The 27,822-nt window shown below is 43.7% G+C and overlaps 2 pseudogenes; one reads left to right on the forward strand and one right to left on the reverse strand.

The window, feature by feature from the left end:
- Positions 1 to 522: 522 nt before the first annotated feature.
- Positions 523 to 12,601, forward strand: LOC117834480 (probable LRR receptor-like serine/threonine-protein kinase At3g47570; annotated as a pseudogene).
- LOC140223597 (uncharacterized) lies at positions 6,654 to 8,627 on the reverse strand (annotated as a pseudogene).
- Positions 12,602 to 27,822: the final 15,221 nt, after the last annotated feature.

Consider the following 27,822-nt stretch of genomic DNA (forward strand, 5'->3'; position numbering starts at 1 on the left):
GCGGTTGCTGGCGGGGAATTCAAAAATTCATGACTGACGGTATCTAGAAGGAAACAATTGATATGCGGTTGTTGGCAGGTAGAAAAAACAAAACAAAAAGGGCGCGGTGTCAAAAAAAAATGTGCGCTGACGGGATTTAGAACGCAAGATGATGACGAAATGGTTCTCCACCCCCCTCCCCCCTCGTTTCATCGTACGTTGCATAGCTGAATGGTGGGGCATCCGTTAGGGCAACGCCTGGACGGTGGGACCTCGTGGGTATTACCGTGGGTAGGAATTGACATCAATTTGCTCGATTCTTTATAGTATAGATGATAAGGAAGAAAGTCAAGAAGGAGGAAGGGAGGATGGGTTCTCCTGACATGGTTGGAACCCTCAACCATAGCATAGTCTCCTACTATGAGATCCTTCATGCCACAGATAATTTCAGTGAGATGAACCTGTTAGGCACTGGAAGTTTTGGAAAAGTTTACAAGGGTCCAACTAAGCAATGTCACGGTGATCGTAGTAAAAGTTTTAAACATGCAGCTGGAACAAGCAGTGAGAAGCTTTGACTCTGAGTGTCGTGTTATATATGCGCATGGCTTGACATCGCAACTTGATAAAAGTACTTAGCGCCTGCTCAAATCTGGACTTCAAAGCTTTAGTCCTTCAGTATATGCCTAATGGAAACATAGAAACACACCTACACAGTGATGGTAGAGTGCATCTAGAATACCGTCAGAGGCTGTACACTATGTTGGATGTTCCATGGCAATGGAGTACCTACACTATCATCACTTTGAGGTAGTCTTGCATTGTGAAGCCCAGCAATGTTCTATTCGATGAAAACATGCACTACTGGAGAAATCACCTCTAGTACCAGTTCAAAACCCCCTCTAGTATGTACTGGGGGGGCCTTTAGTACCAGTTCAAATAATCGGTACTAAAGGGCTTCCCACGCCGTGTGGGGAGGTGCCCTCATTAGTACCGGTTGGTATCCCCAACCGGTACTAATTTTTTTCCTTTCTTTTCTTATTTTATGTTCCTTTATTCTATATTTGTATTTTGTATTTATTTCCTTTACGTATATGAGTTGTAATATGCTATTATATGTAAAGTTCTATTTATCTTTAATACAACATTTGAGATAATAGTATATATATACACATATTGTGCATACACATATCATAATTAATTACTAATCTGAACCCAAGTCCGGTTTGTGCACTAGCTGAGATCCATCACTACGAAACTCACCCGCAGGATTTGTGACCTCGTCACGAAGTAATCCACATAGTTGATCTTGTATTGCCCTGAAAACTTCGGTGTCAACGAGTTTTTCCTTCCTGGTCATCATCTGTGTCATTGGCAAATGAATTAGAAATACTTAATCTAAATTTGTTGAACAATTGAAACTTTTTTGAACATAGTATCTGCATAAATGAGTACCCTCCGGCTATCTCAAACACTATATATATGGAAAAAAAAGTTATGAAATATTTGTTGTGTTAAAGGAAGTGTCACGAGATGTGAAAATTTAACACATACCGGGAAATCTGTCTTCCAAACAAGTTGCTCCTTGAAATCACCCTTGTGAGTTTGGTAGAATCGAGCCCAGCATTTGTTCAGAGCGTTCATGATGTCAGCGTATTTTTCTTTTGGTTTCCTCAAAGAGTCGAAGACGTACACAAAGCTCCAAGTGGGCATAATAAGAAGGAGTACCCAATGGTACCTATACATCCAAATTGAAGCTAGTTAGTATTATGTTTAACTGCAAGTTCGGAAAAGAAAGAGATGGGAAAAACGCTCACTCGAAGTTCCACGGTAGTAATATGTACTTCTTGTCCAATGCTTGTTGAGGAACTTAAATATATTCTTCATGGTCCATTTTGGTTTATCCTTTAGATTATCCTGGAAAATAATTGAGGGGTCCATGAAGCCTACGTCATGGTATCCCATCCTACGACAAGTTTGAATCTCCATCATGCATGATACAAAATCGAATAGGAGTTAAGACATCGCAAATTGACTAGAGCGAGGATTTTGAAGTTAGAGGAATCTACTAAAGACTTACAGGACCCAGCAACTGATCAGTGACTTGTCTAGTGCATCTTGATTGAATAGCATATATAGTTCCTCCATTTGCACCATTATGATGTCATCACCACGGAAGTAATGTTGATCACCAACCCGAACTTCCATCACGACCAAACCATTTGATGTAGCCTCCATGTACCATTGGTGCAGCTTGGACATCTTCATTGGGAGATATTTCACCAAGCGCGGCCACACGAGCTCTTTACCATACTCATATTTCCATTTAGGAGGCACAGGGAGCGTTGGGATGTCATCCTCCCCTCAAAGTTGTATTGTTGTCAGATTTCTATCTTTACTGAATTCCAGCAAGTTCTTCTCAAAGTTAGAAAGCACCACAAGTGGGGCAACCGATTGGTTGGATTATTGTCCGAGTTGAGCAATAGATTTCCCACTTCTCTACCTCTTCTGAGCTGGCTGCTTTGTTATCTACCTGTTGTAATCAGATAGTAGAGGTTTCTCTAGCTTTTTTCTTTGCTCCGCCTCCATTCTTCTGATGAAAGACTGAAGCTTACACTTATCCAGTGGTGGCTCCGAATTCTGTTTCTTCCTCCATGCTTCTTTACAAGCCTTTTTCCATGTTTCGTACTCAGCAGCCGCTGCAGCCTTGACCTCCTCATCTATCATATCATAAGGTAATTTCTCAGTTGGTGCCTTCTCCTTCTGCTTCTTCTGCTTCTTCTTAGGAGGTGGAGGTAGAGGAGGAATTGAACGCTTCTTCATAGAAGGGGGAGTTGGACTCATGCTTGGATCCCTTGCTAGTACTGGACTCATGCTAGGAGACCTGTCTGATAATGGAGAGGGTGCCCTGGTAGATGGCGTAGGTGATATTGCCCTTGAGCCTTAAGGATATGATCCCAAGGTCGAGGGATTCGGCTGCGTAATTCTTATGAAGCGCTTGGGCCACTGAATCCAACCATGGATAGCTTCTCCTAGATTCTTTTCCCCGTCACCTCCAGGGATCTCCAGTTCTAGGTCCTCCCAACTGTCGGCCACTCGGTCCACCCCAACTTTGGCATAGTGAGCTTGAATCTGCACGTCGTATAATGTTTGATCTTGCGTCGGTTGCTCAGCCACACCATAAGCCACCACTATGAGCTTGTTTCTCACGGGAGTAACAAGCTCAAAAGGGGCTCTCCCAGTGATGTTGTCCATAGGGTGGCATTCCTGAATGATCTCAATGGATCCTCCAGCTGCGGCTTCCGTGGAAGCGACACTGCTTTGACGCTGAGTCGGGCTTATGTCGACATGTGGCCCTGATGCTGCAGCAACTGCTTATTCACTGGCTTGTTTGCTCAGAGCTAGGGCCACATGCTCATCTATTATTTCAGCCATTCTTGCCTCTGATGCTGCTACTTGTTCTTGCAGCTCTCGCAGCTATCATGCTTGGTCGGCCTTGCTTCTTTGGCAACTTCTATATGATTCATTGTGCTCACGAAAGGCATACTTCCACAGAATGAGTCCTTTGCCTCGGCATCATCCAGGTGTTCGGGATGTTGAAGTGCCATTGTCAGCTCGTCCCTCTCTCGATTAGGCACGAAGGATCCATCGGCTATTTTCTTGACTAAGTCATCAAGTCTATTAGACGCTTTTCTTATTTTATTACCAAACACAATTGATCCATCTTCAGGATTGAGCCTGCCACCATGAGCATAAAACCAATTCTTTGCTCGCTTCGGCCATTCAAGAGTATATGGTACTATTCCCCTGGCAATTAGGTCATCTTCCATCCTTTCGCATTTCGCGGCCGCAGACTTGTAACCTCCTGTCCCAAGATGATGGAAGTATTGATTCTTCTAGGCATTGCCGGTGTTGGTTTGAGTTGACGACTGGCTCTTGCTAAACTCCTTGAACTGTACAAAGGAATCCCAGTGATCCCTTATCTTCGGGTGCTTATTGAAATCAGGTGCAAGCCCCTTCTTTATGTACTCTTTGTTCAAGGTTTTCTTGTACGTCTGAAATGCAATTGCACCCTTCTTCAAGCCCCATTCTTTCACTTTGTCTTCGTCTACATTTTTGAACATGAAGTTTTCTTTTACTTTTTCCCATAACATAGCCTTCTCTCGGTCAGGTACGTAAAGGAGCGGGTTTGTGCTGACCGGGACGTTGTCAGGTTTTTTCCAATTCTGAAAGCTGATTGGGATGTTATCTCTGACAAGAAACCCAATACGATTCACCAACTTTGTCTTAGCTTTGACAGGAGCAATCGGTTCACCATCTTCACCAATTTCTGTGATGATGGTACGGCCCTCGGCCTTCTTGTTCTTGCCTCATTTCTTTTGAGGCCTGCTGCTCGATCCAGATGGTTGAAAAATGACAATTGAAATGTTGCATGATTGGAATGTTGCATGATGATGTTTCTTTTGATAAGAAGAGAATTCAAATAATGTTTACGTATAATACTTCCTATACCTCGCCTTGTTGCCCATCATTGCCTCCCTCGACAACTGGTGCTCCACATTGCCTCCCTCGATAATTAATTGCTCCTCGATGCCATCACCAGCTAGGTTGAGGTAGATGTCAGTCTGGCTGTGATTGATCTCTTCATTTGGTTTATTGCCGCCTTCAGCAATAATCTCATACATGAGCTCCAGAGCTTTTTGAGAGTCATGCTCGTCGTCTGATCATGTCATTGTAACTAGTATAATATAAAAGGGTGACTAAAAAAGAATTAAACACTTATACAATTGGTTGAACTAAATAAATAACAATTTGTAACAATAAATAAAAAGAATCAAACACTTATACAAAAAGAATTAAACACTTATACAATTGGTTGAAATAAATAAATTACTAAATAAATAACAATTTGTCACAATAAATAAAAAGAATTAAACACTTATAATAAGAATGACTAATATGTAACATGCCCTGTCATACAATTTATAATTAATAAGTTTTTCTAACAATTTACAATTAAACACTTATACAAAAAGAATTAATTACTTATAATAAGAATGACTTATAAAAAATAAATAAAAAAAGAATTGACAACAAAAAAAGAATGAAACACTGCCGGAAACTGACAACAAAAATAGAATGAAACAATAATGATGTCACTTATACAACATTTATAGATAATTTCCAACACTTATACAAATTTCTAACATTTATACAACATTTAAATAGAATGAAACAAAAAAATAAATGGCATGATTTCCAACACTTATACAAATTTCCTACAATTTTTATATAATTTCCTACAATTTCTAGATAATTTTCTATAATTTTCTAGCTATATTCAAAAATTTTGTACAATAATGACGTCACTGCGGATTTGTCGGTAATTTCTAAGTATTTCAATTCATGGGAGAAATCAATTCTAAAAAAAATAAATGGCATGATTTCAATTTCAAAGTATTTCAATTTTCTATAATTTCTAGCTACTCCAACTATTTTCTAACAATTTTCTAACTATTCTCTAACAATTTTCTACAATTTTAGGGAAAAAATATTGATGACGTCACAGCGGCCGCGGGCTTACGTCAGCGTGAAGAGCTCGCGACCACCGCGAGTGTCTGGTTGGCGTCGGGGGCGGGGTGTCGCGGTGGAATATAACAAGGAGTTTGGTTGAGTACACATGCAAGTGTGATTTGACTTGGTACTTTAACAAGATGGATATTCAAAACAAAATTCATGAATGGCTGCTAATTTTAGCTTTCTATGAAATTTATATTTTCATGTTTTTTGTTTTCTACTTAATTTTATACTTAATTGAAACAATGTTCACAAGAAGATTATTCTTTCACTGATGATTATTCTTTATTTGATATGTTTCACTGAAAATGAGTTCATGATGAGGAAGCTATATAGGTCACAGGTTGATACAAAATATCTAAGTTTGTGGTGCTCCATACAAATATCTAAGTTTGTGCAAAAATGGAAAAATGGAAAAAATTGATGTGACATGTGCATTTACTAGTAGCCAGACAAGAAAGTTAAACAAGACATGACAATTATATTTGGAAAAACAAGATCTAACCATTCATAATTACATTAATTCTTTTCTTGATAACCAAAAACACAACAAAATTTTTCAAATACAATACACACCATCATCTAATGGAAGGTTAATAACCCTACTCTTGACGAACGTCCCTTGGTTGTGATCGCGACGTAAGTATGGAGCGTCCTCTTTGGCTAACAAGATGCTTAGGTTAAACTCAACTGAAAATGGAGGAAGATCATCGAACTGATCATAATCTTCTAAAATGTTAATCTTGTCCTCAACTCCAATGATTTTTCTTTTCCCTGGAAGAACAATGTGGTGCTTTGGCTAATCATCTGACTTATTAGCACCCTTCCTTATTGGTTTGCTTGCCATGTCCTTCACATAGAAAACTTGAGTCACGTCATTGGCTAGGACGAATAATTCGTCATTGCATCCAATCTTGTTGAGGTCCACTATTGTCATCCCATAGTTGTCTATCGTTACATCTCCTCTAGTAAGTTTCACCCATTGGCACCGAAACAGAGGGATTTTCAAAGGTCCATAGTCGAGTTCCCATATCTCCTCAATGACACCATACTATCTATCTTTTTTTCCACTGTTGTCTATTGCATCGATACGGACACTACTATTTTGGTTTGTGCTCTTTTGGTCTTGCACTCTGGTGTAAAATGTGTACCCATTTATCTCGAATCCTTGAAATATCGATACTGACATAGATGGACCCCTAGCTAACCATGCTAGTTGTTCTTCCATGGTGTCATCACCCATCAGTTTACGCCACAACCAAGTGCCGAAAGTTTGAATGTGATGATGTGTAATCCAGGCCTCAGTCTTCCCTTGGTTTGAGGACCGTACATTAGCCATGTGCTCCTCCATGTATGGAGCGACCAGGGATGATTGCTACAGGACCGTGAAGTTTGCTTTACCAAATATTTCCTCATCGATGTCCATTCAAACTTTCCTCCCTAGTGTGCCCTTTCCCTTCAGTCTCCCCTCATAGCGTGATACAGGGACTCCAATCGAACTCAGGTCAACCATAAAGTTAACACAAAACTTAATTACCTCCTCTGTTCCATATCCCTTTGCGATGCTTCCTTCCGAACAAGCATGGTTACGAACATACTTCTTCAGAATTACCATAAACCTCTCGAAAAGGAACATATTGTGTAGAAATACATGACCGAGGACAAAAATCTCTTCAACTAGGTGGACTAGAAGGTGGGTCATGATATTAAAGAAGGAAGGTGGGAAGACCATCTCAAAGCTGACAAGGCATTACACCACGTCCTTCTGCAGCTTTAGTAGATTGTCTGGACGGATTGCCTTCATTGAAATCAAGTTGAGGAATGCACATAGCTTCATGATTGCCATTCTCACATTCTTTGGAAGAATACCCCTCAGTGCAACAGGCAGCAATTGTGTCATCAGGAAATGGCAGTCATGAGCCTTTAGATTTATGAATTTCTTCTATTTAAAATTTATTAATGCCTTTATATTCAAGGAGTAGCCCCATGGGACCTTGATACTATTCAAGCACTCAAACATGCTTTCCTTCTCGTCCTTGCTAAGAGTTTAACTGGCAGGATGCAAGTAATGCCCATTATCTCTCTTTTCCAGATGTAAGGAATCTCGTTGTTTCATATGTTTCAGGTCCCACCTTCACCTTTCCATATACACCCAGAAAGCCAAGCACATTCAAGCAGAGATTTTTCATCAGGTGCATCACATCAATTTCATTACGGATCTGAAAGACTTCCCAATAAGGTAGCTCCCAAAATATAGACTTCTTCCACATGGGTGCATGTCCGTCCTTGTCGTTCGGAATAGGTTGGCTACCAGAGCCCTTGCCAAAGACTACCCTCACATCCTTTATCATAGAAAATACACGTTTACCATTACGGTGCAGGGGCTTAGTACCTTTTTCTTTCTTCCCTTCAAAATGCTTCCCTTTATTTCTTAGATGGTGCTTATCAGGAAGAAATCGACGATGGCCCGTATACACGACCTTCTTGCAGTGCTTCAAATACATGCTACAAGTATCATCTAAACAGTGCGTGCAGGCTCAAAATCCCTTGTTTGACTGTCCGAACAGATTACCAAGTGCCAGCCAATCATTGATGGTTATGAACAACAATGCTCGTAGATTAAAATTCTCCTTTTTGTCCTCATCCCACACACGTACACCTTCTTCCTTCCATAATAGTAGAAGTTCATCAAGCAACAGTCTCAGATAACAATCAATGTCGTTGCCAGGTTATTTTGGGCCTTGAATAATTATCAGCATCATAATGAACTTTCGCTTCATGCCCAACCATGGCAAAAGATTGAATATACATAGGGTCACAGGCCAAGTGCTATGACCACTACTGAACTCTCCGAATGGATTGAATCCATCCGTACTTAAACCAAACTATATGTTTCTTGCATCATTTTCAAACTCAAGAAATTCTCTATCAACTGTTCTCCACTCGGACCTATCAGCAGGGTGTATGATCATTTCATCTTGATTATGTTCTTGTTTGTGCCAACGTATCAACTTTGCATGTGCCTTGTTCCTGAACAAGCGCTTCAACAGTGGTACTACAGGGAAACACCACATTACCTTGGCAGGAACTTTCTTCTTGATGGCCTCCCCCTCAACATCACCGGGGTCATCTCGCCTGATCTTATAACGCAGCGCTTTGCACACAGGACAAGCCTCCAATTTCTCGTATTCCTTGCCCTGATAGAGGATACAGTCATTAGGACATGCATGTATCTTTTGTACCTCCAAACCCAGAGCACATACAACCTTTTTTGCTTCGTACGTTGAGGATAGCAATTCGTTCCCCTTGGGAAGTATGTTCTTTATGATTTTCGTTAACTCATAACAACCCTTGTCAGAAACTCCATTTATTGTCTTCCATTGCAGCATTTCCAGTGTGGTACCCAACTTCTTGTGCCCCTGTTTGCAATCTGGGTACAACAATTTCTTATGATCATCTAACAATGCTCGAACAGTTTTGACTCCTTCACATTCTCACAATCTTCCTTTGCATCTCACAACACCTGAGCTAGCTCATCGAGAGGACCTTTTGCCTCACCCATATCTTCTTCGGCCTTACCCATTGGAGCATCTGCAAAGGCACTTATTAAGTCCAGTCAGAAATGTTGTCATTTTCTTCTTCATCATCATCATCCATCATAACTCCTCTTTTCCCGTGATTGGTCCAAACAAAATAGTTTGCCATGAATCCAGAACTGTATATGTGGGCGTGAATAGTTTTTCTGGATGGGTAATCCTTCTCATTTTTGCAATTTATGCATGGACAACAAATGAAACCGGATGGCGGTTTGTTGGATTATGCCTGATCGAGAAAACCACGCAAGCCATTAATGTACTTCATTGAACGTTTGTCTGCATTGTACATACATTGCCCATCCATCTACAAAATATTACACATGGATTGGTTTTTGGAAGTATAAGCAAATGAATTGAAATACTTAATCTATTTTTTCTTAGTATATACACATGGCTCGGTTTTTGAAGTACAAGCAAATAAAATGAAATACTTAATCTAATTGTTCTAAGTATATATACATGAAATGGTTTTTGAAGTATAAGCATATGAATTGAAATACTTAATATAATTTTTCTCAGTATATACACATGAACTGGTTTTTGAAGTATAAGAAAATTAATTGAAATACTTAATCTAATTTTTCTAAGTATATAGACATGAACTAGTTTTGAATTATGGGAGGATGAAGTTTCTAACATTTAGAACACTCAAATGAGTGAAAGCTCCAAGAAATGGTCACAAATCCGGCAGCACCTCCCCTATGGCGCTATGGATAGGGTGAAGCTTGAGCTGTGGTTAATTATCTAGAGAATATAGAAAAATTCTTGAATTAGTGAGAAATTAACATTATTTATTACAATTTGATAATGTAAATTGGTTTTTGAAGTATAAGCATATGAATTGAAATACTTAATCTAATTTTTCTAAGTAAATACACATGGATTGGTTTTTGAAGTATAAGCAAATGAATTGAAATACTTAATCTAATTTTTCTAAGTATATACACTTGGATTGGTTTTTGACGTATAAGCATATGAATTGAAATACTTAATCTAATTTTTTAAGTATATACACTTGGATTGGTTTTTGAAGTATAAGAAAATTAATTGAAATACTTAATCTAATTTTTATAAGTATATACACATGGATTAGTTTTTGAGAAATAACCGATACAAATACCATTAAACTCAAATGTTCCTGAAAGTTTAGATAGAAACACACAAATTAAAATTTTAGACTTAAACAACATGATACACTACGACAAACTCAAATGTTGCTAAAAGTTTAGATAGAAATACACAAATTTAAATTTGAGACAAAAACAACATGATACACTACGAAAAACCATCCACTAAGTACTATCTAGAAGGACTTCAAGCATCCTTGGGCGGCGAAGATGAAGGTTTCGCTGACCCAGCCTCATCCTGCGGTTTATTTGTGCCTCCTGCAACAGTAGTACTAAGTGAACCTGAAACACTTAGGACTGGCGGTGGAGCATAACGACCACCAAAAGGAGGTTCCTGACCCGCCGCAACAACATCTTTATAACATCTTCGTAAATAACGAAGCATTACTTTCTCCAACCTCCAACGTGCTCATTTTCTTCGGCTAATCATGAGAGCTAACTATGATTTTTCCCTTGCCGCGAGAGGAACGATGATCGCCCCTACCATCGCCACCACCTCCAGCAGCGGAAGCCATCTCTATGTACCATAATTTATTTAGCTTATATTTGTAAACGACTAAACTATTAAAAAATTCTTTACTTTCCACATAATTTACTTAGCTCAAACATAACATATAAATGAAAAATTTCTCCATTGTAGCTTATTCTAAAAATGACTAATTACGTACCTCTATTTGAAAAGTACTAAACTATGAAATTATTCCTTTAACCTCATATCAATTTCTTTGACTAGTACGAATCATGGCATCCAAAAATTTATAGCTTATTGTACAAATCACAAATATGAGTTCTAAATAACACATTCATATAAATGAAAAATTTCTCCATTGTACCTTATTCTAAAAATCACAAAATACTCTAGCTATTAAGCATAAACTTAGTATACTAACCATGTATCGAGGGAGGATGAAGTTTGTAACCTTTAGAACACTTGAATCACTTGAATGAGTGAAATCCCCTAAATAACACAATCATATAAATGGAAAATTTCCCCATTGTACCTTATTCTAAAAAATACAAATTACTCTAGCTCTAAAGCATAAAACTTAGTATATTAACCATGTATCAAGGGAGGATGAAGTTTCTAACCTTTAGAACACTTGAATGAGTGAAATCCCCAAGAAATGGTCACAAATTCGGCAAAACCTCCCCTATGGACCCATGGACAAGGTGAAGCTTGAGCTGGAGGATCTGGCTCGGGCTGGAGGAAGAAGAAGGATATTTATAGAAAGGAAATTAGTATCGGTTGGGGTCACCAACCGGTACTAAAGGGGTGCCCTCTAGTACCGATTGGTGCCTCGAACCGGTACTAGAGGGGGGTGCCACACTAGTACCGGTTGGTGGAAGCAACTGGTACTAGAGGGTGCCCCCTTTAGTACCGGTTGATCCCAACAACCAATACTAGAGAGTGCGTGGAGCATTAGTACCAGTTGCTTCCACCAACCGGTACTAATGTACATCCTTTAGTACCAGTGCTCGGGGCGTGCTCCAGACAGTATCCTTTGGAACTGGTACCAATGCTAACATTAGTACTGGTTCCAAATGCAACCCGTACTAAGGCTAGGGACGAGAGGTCAGTTTTCTGGTAGTGATGGTAGCACATGTGGCAGACTTCGGAATTGCAAAATTGTTACCTGGAGATGGCTAGTCCATGGTTTCTGCAAGCATGCCTGGGACGATTGGGTACATGGCACCAGGTATTTTGACATGCTTGAGATATATTTTTTGGTGCATCTTTTACTATTATCGCTAATTTTTTCCTTCTGTATATGTTCTGTATATCGCTAACAGAGTACGAATCAGTTGGAAGGGCATCAAGAGGAAGTGACGCATTCAGCTACGGTATCATGCTTCTTGAAGTGTTCACAGGAAAGAGGCCCACGGACCCTATGTTTGTTGGAGAACTAAACCTTAGGAATTGGATTAATCAAGCATTTCCAAAAAAAATTAATCGATATTGTGGATGACCAGCTACAACAAGATGACATTAATTCTTTGAAGAACTTTCTGGTGCCAATATTTGAGATTGGTTTACTGTGCCCAAATGACTTGCCAGACCAAAGAATGACGATGAGTGATGTGGTCGTGAGGTTGACGAAGATCAAGGAGGACTACGAAAAGCTTCACAGAGAAATGATGTAGTGCTCCAAGTTGGATATTTTGTTTTTCACCGCCCTTTCTCTCCCCTTCGCTTTCTTTTTCCTTTCTTCCTCCCGATGATCCAGATCACTGCTCGGTCGGGGGAAGCGCAAGCGGAGGCAGAGCTCCTAACACGACGGCGGGGCTCGCCTTCCGCCCGGGAGGCGCGAGGATGGAGGAGCAGCGAGCAGCTCGCGGCACAGCAGCTCCAGTGGCAGCGGCCAGCGGGCGCTGCTGCTCAGGGGTGGAACCAGAATTTGAGGTAAGGGGGCAATAGATAAAGCAAAGTAGAACTGATAACCTGTGAGCTGGTTTTAGTCACATATAATAATAGACATATAATAATAGCATATTTCACGAGTCTTAACTTAAATTTAGCTCTACGACTAGTAGCAAGATCGTACGCTATAATAATATCATCAGTACTGATTGATATCATCAGTACTGATTGATATCATCAGTACTGATTGATGCAACCAATTCCTTTTCAATAAAATTACATATAATGATTTATGATTAAGAATTACCTGTGGCGTTGTCAATTTGGACGGCGGCGGCAGCGCACAGTGTCTCAACTCTCACGTCCGGTCTCCCAGTGGCCAGTCCGGCAGTACCAGCACCGCGCGGCTGCGGTGTCCGACGAACTGGCGAAGGAGAAGACTGGAAGACCGAAGACAAACAGTCGAACGGACAGAGTCACGACGCTTGATGCTTCGTATTCCAAACAATAATGAAGGGAGAAGGCGAGATAGGCTTAAATGGGCTGCTTCTTATTGGGTCTCAAAAACAATTAACGTTTGGAATGAATGGGAGGAGGCGAGGAGCTAAACAGCTAATACGTACATGTATATTTATACCAAAATCTAGAGGATTAGTAGCACGTCAAGGGGTGCCAGGCCCCTGCCCCCCCTCCCTCCGCCACTGCAGCTGCGGGCACGACGGGGAGGCAAGAAGAGGCAGCGTGCGGTGGAGAAGCTCCTCCAGGTGCGCGCAGCGAGCGCGATGAGGAGCCGCGGCGCGGAGCAGCGCCGATCGGGTAGCCAGCCAGTTTTTCTCCTTTTTTCCCCTTTTTTATTTGACTTTTTATGCAAAAGTTATTCAGACTTTTAATGGAAAAGTTAGAGCAACTCCAAAAGCTCCCTTAAAATTGACCAAAACCTTATTTAGGGAAAAAAATTACCTCCAACAGCTCCCCCATCCTTCCCGTAAAAATGCACGAACGCTGTTGAGCGTACATCCATAGGTCCACCATAAGGTTTGTATGGATCCACATATGGAGAAGTACACCGAAGCATAAGACTACGGTGCAGGACGGCGTAGTCTACATAGAGTCCAAGAGACTAGTCGAGGATAAGAAAACTACTCTTCCTAGTCGGAATAGAACTCTATAGTCGAATCTGACTAGTACTCTTGAAAAATAACCGCCCTGTAACCCTGCTCCCCCAGTATATAAGGGCGGGCAGGGACCCCCTCCAAACAAGTTCAATCCAATACAAGCAAACAACATACAGGACGTAGGGTATTACGCGATCTAGTGGTCCGAACCTGTCTAAATCGCGTGCCTACGTACACCATCGAGGACCTGATTTCGGCGATACCCACCAACCAAAACTCTACCCCAAGTACTCCCATGGTAGGTTGCCGAGTTTAAACACCGACAGACGCAAAAAAAAATACATCCATCACCCCGCATATATCCAAGAGACCGGTCCTTCCCCAATCACCCCGAACTGCACCTTCCCATGTAGATCTTGTGCCACCGCTCGAAGCCCATGCAAGAACACATGAGCAAGAACATCCGCGCCGACGAGCGGCAGCTGTTCCCGTTTCAGGCGCCCAAGTACATGATCTGGCACGGCGACCCGGCACAGCGGCCGGCGTTCACGTCCATCTGCCGCATCCTCCGATACGTGAAGCAATTCCTGGTCGGCTGGTCCTGAACCCAGCATCGGCAAACCAGCCTAACGCGCCGCCGCCCGTGCCGCCGGTGGACTACCTCGAGGTGGAGGCGAGCCTGCTGAGGAGGTTCCCGGCGTGGCAGGGCGGGAGCGAGGCGCCGCGACTCTTCGACGTGCCATTCCAGATGTTCACGTACAGGGTCGTGGAGAAGGAGAGGACCAGGGCGGCCATCCTGCACATCGGCAGGGACAAGGCCTCCGACTCCAGCAGCGATGGCAATCGATGGGTGTGGTTAGGCAGCGACGGCAAGCCCTGGAGGCGGGAGAGCGGCGCGGTGGAGATGCCGACGTGCGCCATTCCCGAAATGAGGAGTGGGGGGATTCGACTACGAGTGGTTCGCGGGCGGCGGCGACGCAGGAAAGGTCGGAGGGGGGAAGCTGCTGGACGTGCTGACGTGACCAGTTTTGAAGTATTAGGAAGTTTATTATTGGGGATCTGCTGTGGGATGACATGATTTTGGGAGAAAAAAAATTTAGTAGAGCCCCCAATAGTTTTGGGAGATTTTCTTTAGACTCTTGGAGTTTCTCTTATTCAGACTTTTTTGTTTGAGTTTTTCCTAAATTTTGCTTTTCAAAAACTTTTTTCCGAAATCTGTATAATATTTTGTTTTTGAGCTTTTTTTCCTTTTTTTTTGCTTCAAAAGTTTTGTTCCGAATATTCTCAAAAACTTTACTCCCGATTTTCCAAATTTTGTATATAAAGTTTTTTGAAAGTTTTTATACCTAAAGTTTTGCTTGCCAAACTTTTGTGGCCCGCATCCTCCTCGCCGCTGCGCGCTGTGAACACACCAGAAAGGGAAAGGGGTACACGGTAGGGAAGCTAAAAAAGGGAAAGGCGATGTCGTCGGGGATCGACCGCACGGAAACGTAAATTAGGGATTCCCAATTTATTGTTCTATGATAGGAACCATAGGGGTCTTCCGAATAGGTTACACCTACCCTGGTTGCTGGTTGGCCTGCTCAGCTGCCGAAAGATTAACATATTTTCCTTGCGGTTACTTGGCCGTTCCTCCATCTGTGAAAGTGTTCATGATGCCAACTCTAGTGGAAGGCATGAAGAAGGACCGGCAGCCTGGCCATGGAATGGTCGACCGAGTTTTGAGTAGGTGGGAGCGGGATGTTTTGTAGCGAGTTTTTTATTTATATATCATTTATGTTATTAGTGTTTTGCAGAAATGATTTGGCGGTATGTCCCTTCACTGCACAACACAACTTACAAAATTCTATCTTTTTCATATGAACTCAGACATAGAAAAAAATTTACATAACTTTTGAAGTCATCTTGATGTCAAAATAATCAATATAATTTCAGACCTAGAAACACAAAGCTATGAATATTGCATCGACTAGTTATTGGCATCGGCCATTAACCAGCCATCAGTTACTAGTAACCTCCAGCCGTTACTAGTCATTGGTGTCAGCCTTTTAAACCACATCAGTTACTAGTCACTAAACACAGCATCAGTTACTAGTCATCAACTCGTGATTAAAAATTACAAAACCGAACCAAGCCCTGCCCACACATCACGTCGCTGTCGCCGCGCCACGGCACGGCTCAGCTTGGCGAGCGCGCACGCGCGTGTGGCACCCTTTCTCTCTTCCTCAACTTCTCAATTAGTGCACAGATAGTCCACCAATTTAAGTTGGTTAAGATACTCCTTAACTACCCATTTGGGATTAACCACTTTAACCACCTAGCATTAATCGTGGGCCTTGAGATTAAATGAAATAAATGGGCCTAGCCCAAATATTCCAACAATCCCCACCGAATTTCGAGGCACACGAGAAATGCTCTTAATTTCACTACTGCTTTTATATACCAGTTTTCGATGGACACTGTTAAGTTAAACATCCACCTAGAGAAGAGGCTACACTTATTCACAACTGATCAATGGACTATGCCTTGAATTGACAGTCTTGTGCAAACAAGCCTTACCAAAACCCCTTTTCTGGTACTAGGCTGCTTAAAAGCATCCCCGCGGTTTGGAGCGTATAAGTCATACTCCAGACCTTTCATGAGTATCTAGAGATTACTCAATTCTCATAGACTGTGACCAGCAGTCGAACTCATATAGGTGCAATACTTATAAGATGTTCTGTAGGAAAACATCTTTGCTTAAATAAGCCACTCAGATAACATTAAGGCAAAAGCCAACCTGCCTTACAGTTTGAAGAGAAATGCACTTTCACATGAATGAGCCTTATTCAAAGGTTCTCTTCTCTCAGTCAACCAATGGCTTGTTTCACCATCCTAATTCATGGGATCTCCAATCACATAGGACAGGTTACCACCAAAGCATGACTCACTTACTGGGTCTCAAGCCCAATTCCCTAGATGCATTGTCTATCACATTTTGTGAAAGACCTTTTGTAAATTGATCTGCCAGGTTTTTAGCCGTTTAGATATAATCCAAGGCTATCACTACGGAGCTTCTCAATTTCCTAACAGATTTCAACCGCCTCTTTACATGCCTAGACGACTTCATATTGTCCTTTGAACTGTTCATTTTGACAATCACCATTTGATTAACACAATTCATTAGGATAGCCGGTATCGGTTTTTCAGCCACCGGTAAATCCATTAGGAGTTCACGAAGCCACTCAGCCTCAACAATGGCAATATCTAATGCTGTAAGTTCTGCTTCCATATTTGACCTCGTTAAAATGGTCTGCTTGCAAGACTTCCAGGAAACAGCGCCACCTCCAAGCGTGAACACATATCCGCTCGTGGCTTTTATCTCATCAGCATCAGAAATCCAATTTGAATCACTATAACCCTCTAGTACCCTTGGGTGACCAGAATAGTGAATCTCATAGTCCGCAGTACCTTTTAGATAGCGCATCACTCTCTCTAGAGCATGCCAATGATCATCTCCCAGATTTGAAATAAACTCGCTTAGTTTGGTCACAGCAAACGAGATGTCAAGCCTCGTAGCACTAGCCAAGTACATAAGCGAACCAATAATTTGATAGTATCTCAGCTGATCTCTCATTATCCTTTTGTTTTTCCTTAAAATCGTACTAGCATCATAAGGTGTTGAAATAGGTTTACAGTCACTATAACCAAAGCGACTTAAAACCTTTTCCACATAATGGGATTGCAAGAGTGTAACCCCACCATCACCTTCTCTTACTAGTTTATATTAAGGATAACATCAGCCTCTCCCAAATCTTTCATCTCAAAGTTTTGAGATAAAAATTTCTTGACTTCCTTAATCACATTAAGGCTTGTCCCAAAAATTAGTATGTCATAGACATACAAGCACAATATCACTCCTTCACCCCCACCAAAGCGATAGTACACACACTTGTTGGCTTCGATCACAACAAAGCCAGCGGATGTAAGAGTTCTATCAAACTTCTCATGCCACTGCTTAGGTGCTTGCTTGAGGCCATACAGAGATTTTAACAACTTACACACCATTTCTTCTTGACCTTTTGCGACAAACCCATCTAGCTAATCCATATAGATCTCCTCCTCCAACTCTCCATTTAGGAAAGTTGTCTTAACATCCATTTGATGAATGAGAAGACCATAAGTGGTTGCTAGGGAAAGTAAGATTTGAATTGTGGTCAAACGAGCAACAGGTGAATAAGTGTCAAAGAAGTCTTCTCCTTCTTTCTGAGTATACCCCTTAGCCACAAGCCTCGCCTTGTACTTTTCAATAGTACCATCAGGTCTAAGCTTTTTCTTAAACACCCACTTGCATCCCACAGGTTTACACCCATAACGATGATCAAAAACCTCCCAAGTTCCATTAGACATAATAGAATCCATCTCACTCCTGACAGCTTCCTTCCAATAGTTAGCGTCAAGAGAGGAATATGCCTCTCAATGGTTCTAGGAGTATCATCCACAAGGTACACAATGAAATCATCACCAAAGGACTTTGCAGTCCTCCATCTCTTGCTCCTTTTAGGAGCTTCATTGTCATCCTCCTCTGGATTCCACACAAGTGTTTGTTCACTGTGTTCTATCACATCGGTTGGGTCATCATTTGTAATAAATTCTTGACTAGCATTGCTAAAATCCTCTCGCATGGGAAAAATATTTTCAAAGAATGTAGCATCTCTAGACTCCATAATTGTGCCAACATGCATGTCAGGTACTCCAGATTTTACTATTAAAAATCTATAACCAACACTATGAATAGCATAACCAAGAAACACACAATTAACTGTTTTAGGTCCAAGCTTGCATTTCTTAGTGATTGGCACATTCACTTTGGCCAAACACCCCAAATACGCAAATAGGAAAGATTTAATCTTTTCTTCTCTCATTCCTCGAATGGAGTGATCTCTTTATTCTTTGTAGGAACACGATTCAGGACATGACATGCTATCACTATAGCCTCTCCCCACCATTCCTTGGAAAGTTCCGCTGTATCTAACATGGCGTTAACCAAATCAATTAGAGTGTGGTTCTTTCTTTCGGCAATCCCTTTTGATTGAGGTGAATAGGAAGGCGTCCTCTCATGAATTATGCCATGTTCCTCGCAGAACAAGGTGAACATATTTGAAAAATATTCTCCACCATGATCTGACCTTACACGTTTGATTTTCCTTTCAAGTTGGTTTTCTACTTCAGCTTTATAGATCTTAAAATAGTGTAAAGCTTCATCTTTTGACTTCAACATATAAATATAGCAATATCTAGTGCAATCATCCACTAAGGTCATGAAATACTTTTCACCACCTTTTGTCAACTCGCCATTCATCTCACATAAGTCAGAATGAATTAGTTCAAGTGGTGCCAAATCCCTCGCCTCTGCAGCCTTATGAGGCTTGTGAGGTTGTTTTGATTCCACACATACATGACACTTAGAACCTTTGACTAAGGTGAATTTCGGAATTATATTCAAATTTGCTAGTTGTGTCGTACAACCAAAATTAATATAACAAAGTCGTGAATGCCAAACATTAGACTCATCAACATTAACCACATTGTTCACAACTCTATTACATTCATCTGACAAAAATAAATGGAACAAGCCTCCGCATTCATAACCTTTACCAACAAATATCCCATGCTTAGACAGTACACATTTATTAGATTCAAAAACTAATTTAAAACCATCTCTACACAGTAGAGAGCCGCTGACAAGATTCTTCTTGATGGTGGGGACATGCTGCATGTTCCTCAATCACACGATCTTTCCTGAAGTAAGCTTCAGATCGACCGTACCAACACCAAGAACACGTGCATGTGATCCGTTCCCCATCAACAAGGAGCAAGTCCCCCCGACCTGATAAGATGAAAACAAGGAAACATCATCACACACATGAATATTAGCCCCAGTATCAATCCACCACTCAGGTGAATGACAAACTGAAAGAACTGTAGGTAATAAATTACCATACCCCGACGTTCCTACAGTTTCACCAATAACCATGTTCGCTGACTTTTTATTGCCTTTCCATTTACGGTTCTCACACTCACTAGCAAAATGACCAGGTTCACCGCAAACGTAGAAATTACCCTTGTTCTTCTTCTTCTTAAAAGTGGTTGTCTGCTTAGTCTTTGCACTGTTATCTTGCTTGTTCTTCTTCTTCTTCTTACTGTGGAATCCATTGGGATTGTTCTTCAGCATCAGATTGGCACTAGAAGATCCAACAACCCCTTTGCCGCGAGTGTCTTTTGCCCTCACCTTCTCTTCAATATCCAAAGATCCAATAAGATCATAAACGCTGAACTCTTGTCTCTTATGTTTCAGAGAAGTGGCAAAATCCCTCCAAGAAGGTGGCAGTTTAGCAATAATACCCCTAGCCACAAACTTGTCGGGCAACACACACGGGAAATGTTCGAGTTCTTTTGCTAGTGCCTGAATCTCATGGGCCTGTTCCACTACAGAATGGTCAACAACCATCCTGATGTCATAGAACTGTTCCATGATATACAGTTCACTCCCAGCGTCAGAAACCCCAAACTTTGCCTCAAGTGCATCCCACAGTTCCTTTGCAGACGGCAACAAGAGATAAACGTCTGTTGGCGCTAGAAATCACTGACCGAATCCCCAGCGTCGGACACACGACCCGGGAGAATCTGCTTAGCTCCTGTTCGGGTGATCGCCCTGGTGCGGTTCGCGCGGCGTGCCAGCCAATCTGACCTGTTGATTGGCAAGGAAATAAACGTGTCAACTCCCAGGGGTTGCGATCGGCTAAAGTTCCGATCTTAGGAAAGCTTATCAGCGAATCAGCTGATTTGCGGTAATGAAGGAAATCGGCTATGAGGCAACCGATTACCAGGTAACGTTTGTAGAGAAAACTACTAGAGCAATCTAAACAACGCTAAGGTAGCAACACTAGGAACAGATCCGATCGGCTATGTGAAGGCAGTAAATTAAGTAGCAAGATATTATAAAGCCGAAGGTTCTAATTCCAAGCTGGATAACTGGTGATAATACTAGAACAACAGGTAAAACCTAGAATTCTAGTGAATATCGATAACTAGTGAATAAATCTAAACGAAACAACAGCGATGCGCCCGAAGTTAAAGCTTAGAAATTACTCGATAAACGGAACTTACAAGATCAGCCGGAGGTCAAGTTGATGCAGCCCCGCCAACCCGTACAAACTCGTAAAAAAGGAAAAAAAGTGTTGGCGAAGTCGCCTGCTTGAAAGTAAGTACGAGGAAAAAGTAGTTTGTTGTATTGAGTTGATTGTTGTTTTACAAATCCATAAGGGTGGCTATTTATAGCCCCGTACAAACGACTTCTTATCCGACTAGAACTCTATCTCTAACTTTAAACAGAAAAACTTCTTATCCAACTAGAACTCTATCCCCAAATCTAAACAGAAAACGAATATTTACAAGTACGATTCGTACTATCTTCACGCGCTTCAGGGGCTGACCTCCTCTTTCATCTTCATAATCCTTTTTAAGCCCACATCGGCCCAATCACCTCTTTAGCAAGGAGGTAACCGATCAGGACCCACACGTCAAGGGCTCAAACTCATCCCGACCCTGGGCACTGGGGTCGGACGAGGCGGAGATCCTCCTTTGGAGGGGTCGGGCGCGTCCGATCCCAAGCCTCAGGGGTCGGGCGAGGCGGAGATCCTCCTTCGGAGGGGTCGGGCGCGTCCGACCCCAAGCCTCAGGGGTCGGGCGAGGCGGAGATCCTCCCTTGGAGGGCTCGGGCGCGTCCGACCCCAAGCCTCAGGGGTCGGGCGAGGCGGAGATCCTCCCTTGGAGGGTCGGGCGCGTCCGATCCCAAGCCTTAGGGGTCGGGCGAGGCGGAACTCCAAGGATCAATCGGCCGATCCTCGACTGAAGCATCAAATGGCCGATCCTTGACTGTAGCAGCAATCGGCCGATTTCCAATCGTCGCCCTTGTATCTCGCCGCATCTTCCGATCTTTTCTTCTCCTAACGCCGATTTTACACGTGTCAAAATCTGGCGTCAACACATGCCCCCCAGTTTCGGAGTAAAACATAGTCTTTACTTCGAAATTCTTTTTAACTTCACATCCGAAACAGACGCCACGAAAACATCCTTCCGTTTCGCGGTCTCCAACCTGATGATTGCAATCTTTTCAAAACAGGCGCCCACGACAACCACTACTCCCGAAAAACGTGAAACGCCGGCGCGGTAAAAATTCCATTTTTACCCCTTCTCAGACCTTCTTTACATATCAGCACATCCTGTACTCCTTACGAGCTTACGTCCTTCTTCTCCAGCGCACAGGCTTTCTTCTTCCTCCAATACTTTCCTCAATCCTCCAGCGCCTCCTTCCCTTCGCATTCTTTCCTACTTTTCCAATGGCGGCACCTTCAGGCACCTCGCAAACGCGCGAAGCTCCAGAAATGGCGCTTTCGGCGGAGATTCCAGTAGCGACAGCGGCGACTCCATTGATGGAAGAAGGAGCTCCATCGGCGAAAGTTGAAGCCTCTTTCGAGATCCCATTGGCGGCTTCATCCTCTGCAGCTGCACCGGCGACTCCGCCGATTACGAGGAGCTTCATTCCGGAGGTTATTATCGAAACCCTCCCTTATCAGTAGTGCATTTACCTTAGATCTATTCCTTACCCTCGCACCCCCTTTTCCTTTTTAGGCAGTTAGGCATCGCATCACCATTCGCCTTACAGAAAGCCTCGGCCTTATCTGCCTCGGGCCCATGGGGAATCCAGATCCTACCGACCTGATCAACCTGGAAACCCATAGGATCCCCTTCAAACAATCAACCATGGACCTAGATCAATGGTCGGGTACCTTTAGGTCTTGGCCGAACGAAACCCCTAGTTGGAGGGAATGGTACCAGCGGATAGCCGCCTCCAAGAGGCTCCAATGGGACGAGCTCAAAATTGGCCAATGCATCAACCTATCCTTGTCCCAAATGGAACGGAATGAACCGTTAGTGATGGCAGCTTCTTATTTTTGGTCTGATGCTCTCAACGCATTCTTGTTTGGACACGGACCCATGACCCCCACATTGGCCGATGTGGTCTTGCTGATCGGCCTGGACATCACTTCCCCAGACACTCCTTTCCGCCTTATAGCCGCAGCATCACATCGGCTGGACACAAGGGGAATCGGCGGGTGGAAAGGCTTCATTAGATGCAACAAAAGGGCCGGATCCGTCGAGAACAGAGAGTATACGGCCTTCCTGATGATGTGGCTAGAGAAGCACTTCTTCTGCGGGAGAGCAGCTGGTCCATCTACCAATACCCAAGCTCTGGCCGAAGCACTATCAATAGGGACTTCGGTTCCTCTCGGAAAGCACTTACTGGGAGCAGTCTACCACATGCTTCATCAAATCGGTATCAAGCTATCCCGAGGGGAGCCGATTGGAAATCCAGGTGGGCCCTGGTGGTTTATTAACTTGTGGCTGAACTTGTATATGAGTGAGATCTCTCAGCAGCGAGTGGAAAATATGACTTTCCCCAGCGTCGAATCGGAAGAGAACCTTTTTGTCCGACGCCGGTGTATGTCCTTTGGTGAAGCGGCATCGGCCTTCTCTGGTTGCTCGTATTCTGCGACCCAGGTGGCCGAATACTTCCGGTGCTTCTACAATGGCTTCAACGAAGATGTAACCGTCTGGTTCCCTTATCGGAGAGACGACTCAATCTTCGAGCTCCCTCCTTGTTTCGACTCAACCACCGGCCGATTCGACGAAGATCTCACAGATGAGTTAATTAAACCAGGGATCTTACCGGCCAACTTCTTCTCAGGAAAAGATGCCCCCACGTATGAATTCTACAACCCCTCTGTTGCAGCGCGACAATTCGGCATGGGTCAACTGCCGATTCAAGCATACTTCATTGGCCGAGCAAAGTTCAGAGACGAGCTCACCAAGGGCCTTGACTATAGTCGGCTGCGAGATCGGATACCAGACTCTAGCACCATAGATCTGAATGACTGGATAGTAGCTTCCTTTGCTGTCCAACAGTTCAAGTTATGGTGGGCCGAATGGAAACAGTACCTGTCCTGCGCCTCCGCATCAACGTACTGCAACCTCTTGGATCCAGCCAATATCGATCCGAACGCCGAGGTATTCTCCCCTAACCGATCTTCACTCCTTTATTAATGCATTTAAATATGTATACTAACATCTTGCTGTTATTCCAGTCTGAAAATCGTGTTCCCCCAACACACAGTCGGAGTGGTCGGCCGATAGAGGATCATCACCCCTACACCATTTTCCCTCTTATCGCCTATGATGCCCCTTCCGTGGATGTGATCGTCGGCCGATCGAAGCAGGTGAGGAAGAAGGTTACCAAGAAGACTAGTCGCCGAGTACGAACTCGTATAGAATCAGCCGACCCTCCTATGATCACATCGGCAGAAACTTTGGCCGCATTGCCCCTTCCAGCTGCTGGAGAAGAGGAAACTCAAGTCATCACGCAAGCTGGAGCGGCCGCTGCATCGTTACTGGTGGAAGCTATGCAGGTAAACTTGTTGTCTCATCCTGTCGATTGCCATCCTCATACTGACTCATCTTATTTTAGACTGCACAAATCCCTCCTGTGGACTTGCAACAATCGGCAGCAACCCAATCGGTCATCTTTCAGGAAGCCGGCCCGAGCACAGCACCAATCACGGTGGAGTCTTCTACTCATGACGAATCAATGGAACCAACCCCTGAATCGAGGATAACAACCTCCCGACCGCAACTTGAAGAAATTCGTTTTAAGGAGGTAAGAGACTTCTTCTCCTTACTTGGCCGATTTGCTTCCATCATCGGCTGACTTGTCCTTCTTCTTGGCTTTTTACTTTTCCAGGAACAGGACACTCCCAACAACAGCCTTTTCTCCTTTGCGGTCACGCTCTTTGATGACGAGGAAGTCGCCTCTCGCCGGGTCACCTTGAGCTCTGTCCCTGATGACGTCCGTGTCAAACTTGCAAGCATCCGATCCCTTCTACAAGAGGACATCGGCCGATTGGTAGAAGACGCCTCGCCGATTCGGCAACTTTTTGGTGATGTCAGCGGGCGAGTACCAGAAGAAGCAGAAGAAGCCTTGGCGCCGGCCGCATATATCGAGTCAATGAGGATCCCGGTCTTTAGGGCCCTACACCGTATGGCCGACCACGCCAAGTTGACCAAGACCCGTGGGGAAGAGGACACGTACAAGCACCAAGCTCAAGAAGTGAATCAACGGATTCACTTTCTGGAGGACTCTCGCCCAGGGATCGTCGGCACGATAGATCGCCTTAAACGCTGAAGGGCAGAGCTTGCCAAGGAGATGGAGCAGGTGACCAAAGCAATAGATGCCGAAGAAAAGAGGCTTCAAGAACTCCCTTCCGTCATCGCCGATCTGAAACGGGAGAGGCAACATCTGGCTCACGAAGCCCTCAAGCTCCACCGCACCATGTCAGAAGTCCCCGGATCGGCAGAAGATGACCAACGGGTCCTTGACTCTGCCGATCAGATCCGGTGCCGAGCGGTCGCAGCTATCGATGCCCTTCTGGGTGACCTGTAAAAGTACTGACAGCTCTTGTACAATCATTTAATGCCCCTTTTGACCGTCCTTTGCGGCGCACCCTTTATTTATTACCTTTTTTTTTCACTTCCGATGGGACGCGTCTTACCAAACATCTACGCCTCCCTTTCTTATAAATGCTGGCCTAGGCCCCCGTTCCGAGAGTACCAGTCTAGCTCGGCTTCATCTTCCCAACCTGTTTTCGTCGGTGCGCCCTTCAGTCATGTCTTCCTCATCCTCTTCCTCTTCCTCTGTTAACCAGGTGAAAGTTTTGCCTTCACCCTTTTTCTCAGTTTAGATCTTCTGAAGGGAATCACCTTTTTTGATCGTCACTTTCTACAGCCACGGCGCCTTAGCCCTGAACTCGAATGAGCCATCGAACTCATGCACTCCGATGAACCGTTGTTGCAAGAGGACAAGGACTTAATCAGGGCTCATCGTGACGAACTCCAAAAGCATGTCCCTGCTGACATCCGACGGATCTGGGATTTTCTGGATGGCAACGCCCGCCGGCGACCTCAAGCCGACAGAAGTCATCTGCTTCCTCAACAAATCACCCTTGAACATGCAGCAGCAGGAACATCACACCCGGCAATGGACCGGAGCCACCCTCTCCCCCGTCAAGTCGAAGCGGAGGCTGCGATGAAAGAGATAGAAGAAGAGTACATCCGTCTTCTGATACAACTAGGTCGGGCTGAGAGAGAGCGTAAGAAAAAGCGTGGTTAATTATTTTTTGTTCTAAGGGCGACATGCACCTTGTCGGCCGTGTAACCCACCGTCCGTACCGAATGAATACATCGGCCGATTTGGACGATTACATGTTTTCTCTAGACGAATCCTTTTGTATCGGCTGTGTGCTGTTTATCGTGGTCGATCCCTTATGCTCCGACCCATATACTAGGTTAGTACCTTTTCAAGTATCTTCCGTTCAGAGCCCTAGTAAACTCTTCTCCTTCGATTGTTTCCAGAATATAAGCGTTTCCTGGAGCACATCTGCCGATTTTATACGGCCCTTCCCATGTAGGGGACCACTTTCCGAATTTAGGATCTTTCGACCCAATCGGCAACACTAACTTCCAAACCAGGTCCCCTGGAGAGAATTGTTTGACTTTGACCTTCTTATCATACCACCTGGCCACTTTCTTCTTGTTTTCCTCGATGCTTATCAAAGCTCTCAATCGTTGGCCAGCCAAGTCATCAAGCTCCCTTTTCATGAGTGAGGAGTAGTCGTCGGCCGTCAACTGGTCCTGGAGCGAAGTGCGTCTCGACCCCGCCCTCACTTCCCATGGTAGTACTGCATCGTGACCGTACACCAACTGATAGGGGGACAACTTGGTGGATCCATGGCAAGCCATCCTGTATGCCCATAGGGCTTCAGTCAGACATAGATGCCACTTTTTCGGCTGCTCCTCTATCTTCTTCTTGATTAACTTTATTATCCCTTTGTTGGAGGATTCGGCCTGGCCGTTAGCTTGGGCATAATATGGAGAGGAGTTTAACAATTTGATTCCCATATCGGCCGTGAACTCCTCGAATTCTCCTGATGTGAACATTGTCCCTTGATCGGTTGTGATAGTGTGGGGAATGCCGAATCGGTAGACGATATGGTCCCTTACGAAGTCGACCATGGCAGCCGATGTTACGGCTCTTAACGGAATTGCTTCCACCCATTTGGTGAAGTAATCGGTGGCCACCAGAATGAATTTGTGCCCTTTGCTTGATGGAGGATAAATTTGGCCGATGAGGTCTATTCCCCATCCTCTGAACGGCCATGGTTTGATAATGGGATTCATGGCCGACGCGGGCGCACGTTGGACATTCCCGAATTTCTCACAATCTTGGCATCCCTTATAATATTTGAAGCAATCTTCGAGGATCGTCGGCCAGTAATACCCATTATTCCTGATCATCCATTTCATCTTATGAGCCGACTGGTGGGCTCCACACACTCCTTCATGGATTTCTCCCATCAGAGTCTTAGCCTCCTCCGTTCATAGACACTTGAGTAGGACGCCGTCAATTATTCGGTAGAACAAGTCGTCTTCCAGTAGTACGTATTTGGTAGCATGGAAACGCACCCGCTGATCCACTTTCTTAGATGGATCTTTCAGGTAATCGGCAATTTCTTTTCGCCAGTCATCGGCCGCGAGCTCCAGAGCCATAGCGCCTTGAATCGGCCGATACCCAGATGCGTGTTGGGCGAGTTTGTTGGCATCCTCGTTGTGATTCCTTGGGATGTGTTCGATTACTGCCGATTTGAACTCTTTTAAAAGTTGCAGGCAATCTTCGTAATAAATCCTCAATACATCGTCCTTGCATTCGGACTTCCCTGTTAATTGATCCACAATAAGCATGGAATCCCCAAAAATTTCGACAGAATCGGCCTTGACTTCTCTTAGCAATTGTAATCCCTTCAGTACAGCTCGGTACTCTGCTTGATTGTTAGTGGCGGTCGCTTCTATCGGCAGAGAAAAATCATAGCTTGCCCCCCGAGGCGATATGAGGATGATGCCGATTCCTGATCCGACCCCAC

Source organism: Setaria viridis, chromosome 8 (genome assembly GCF_005286985.2).
Source record: "Setaria viridis chromosome 8, Setaria_viridis_v4.0, whole genome shotgun sequence".
Lineage (NCBI taxonomy): Eukaryota > Viridiplantae > Streptophyta > Magnoliopsida > Poales > Poaceae > Setaria > Setaria viridis.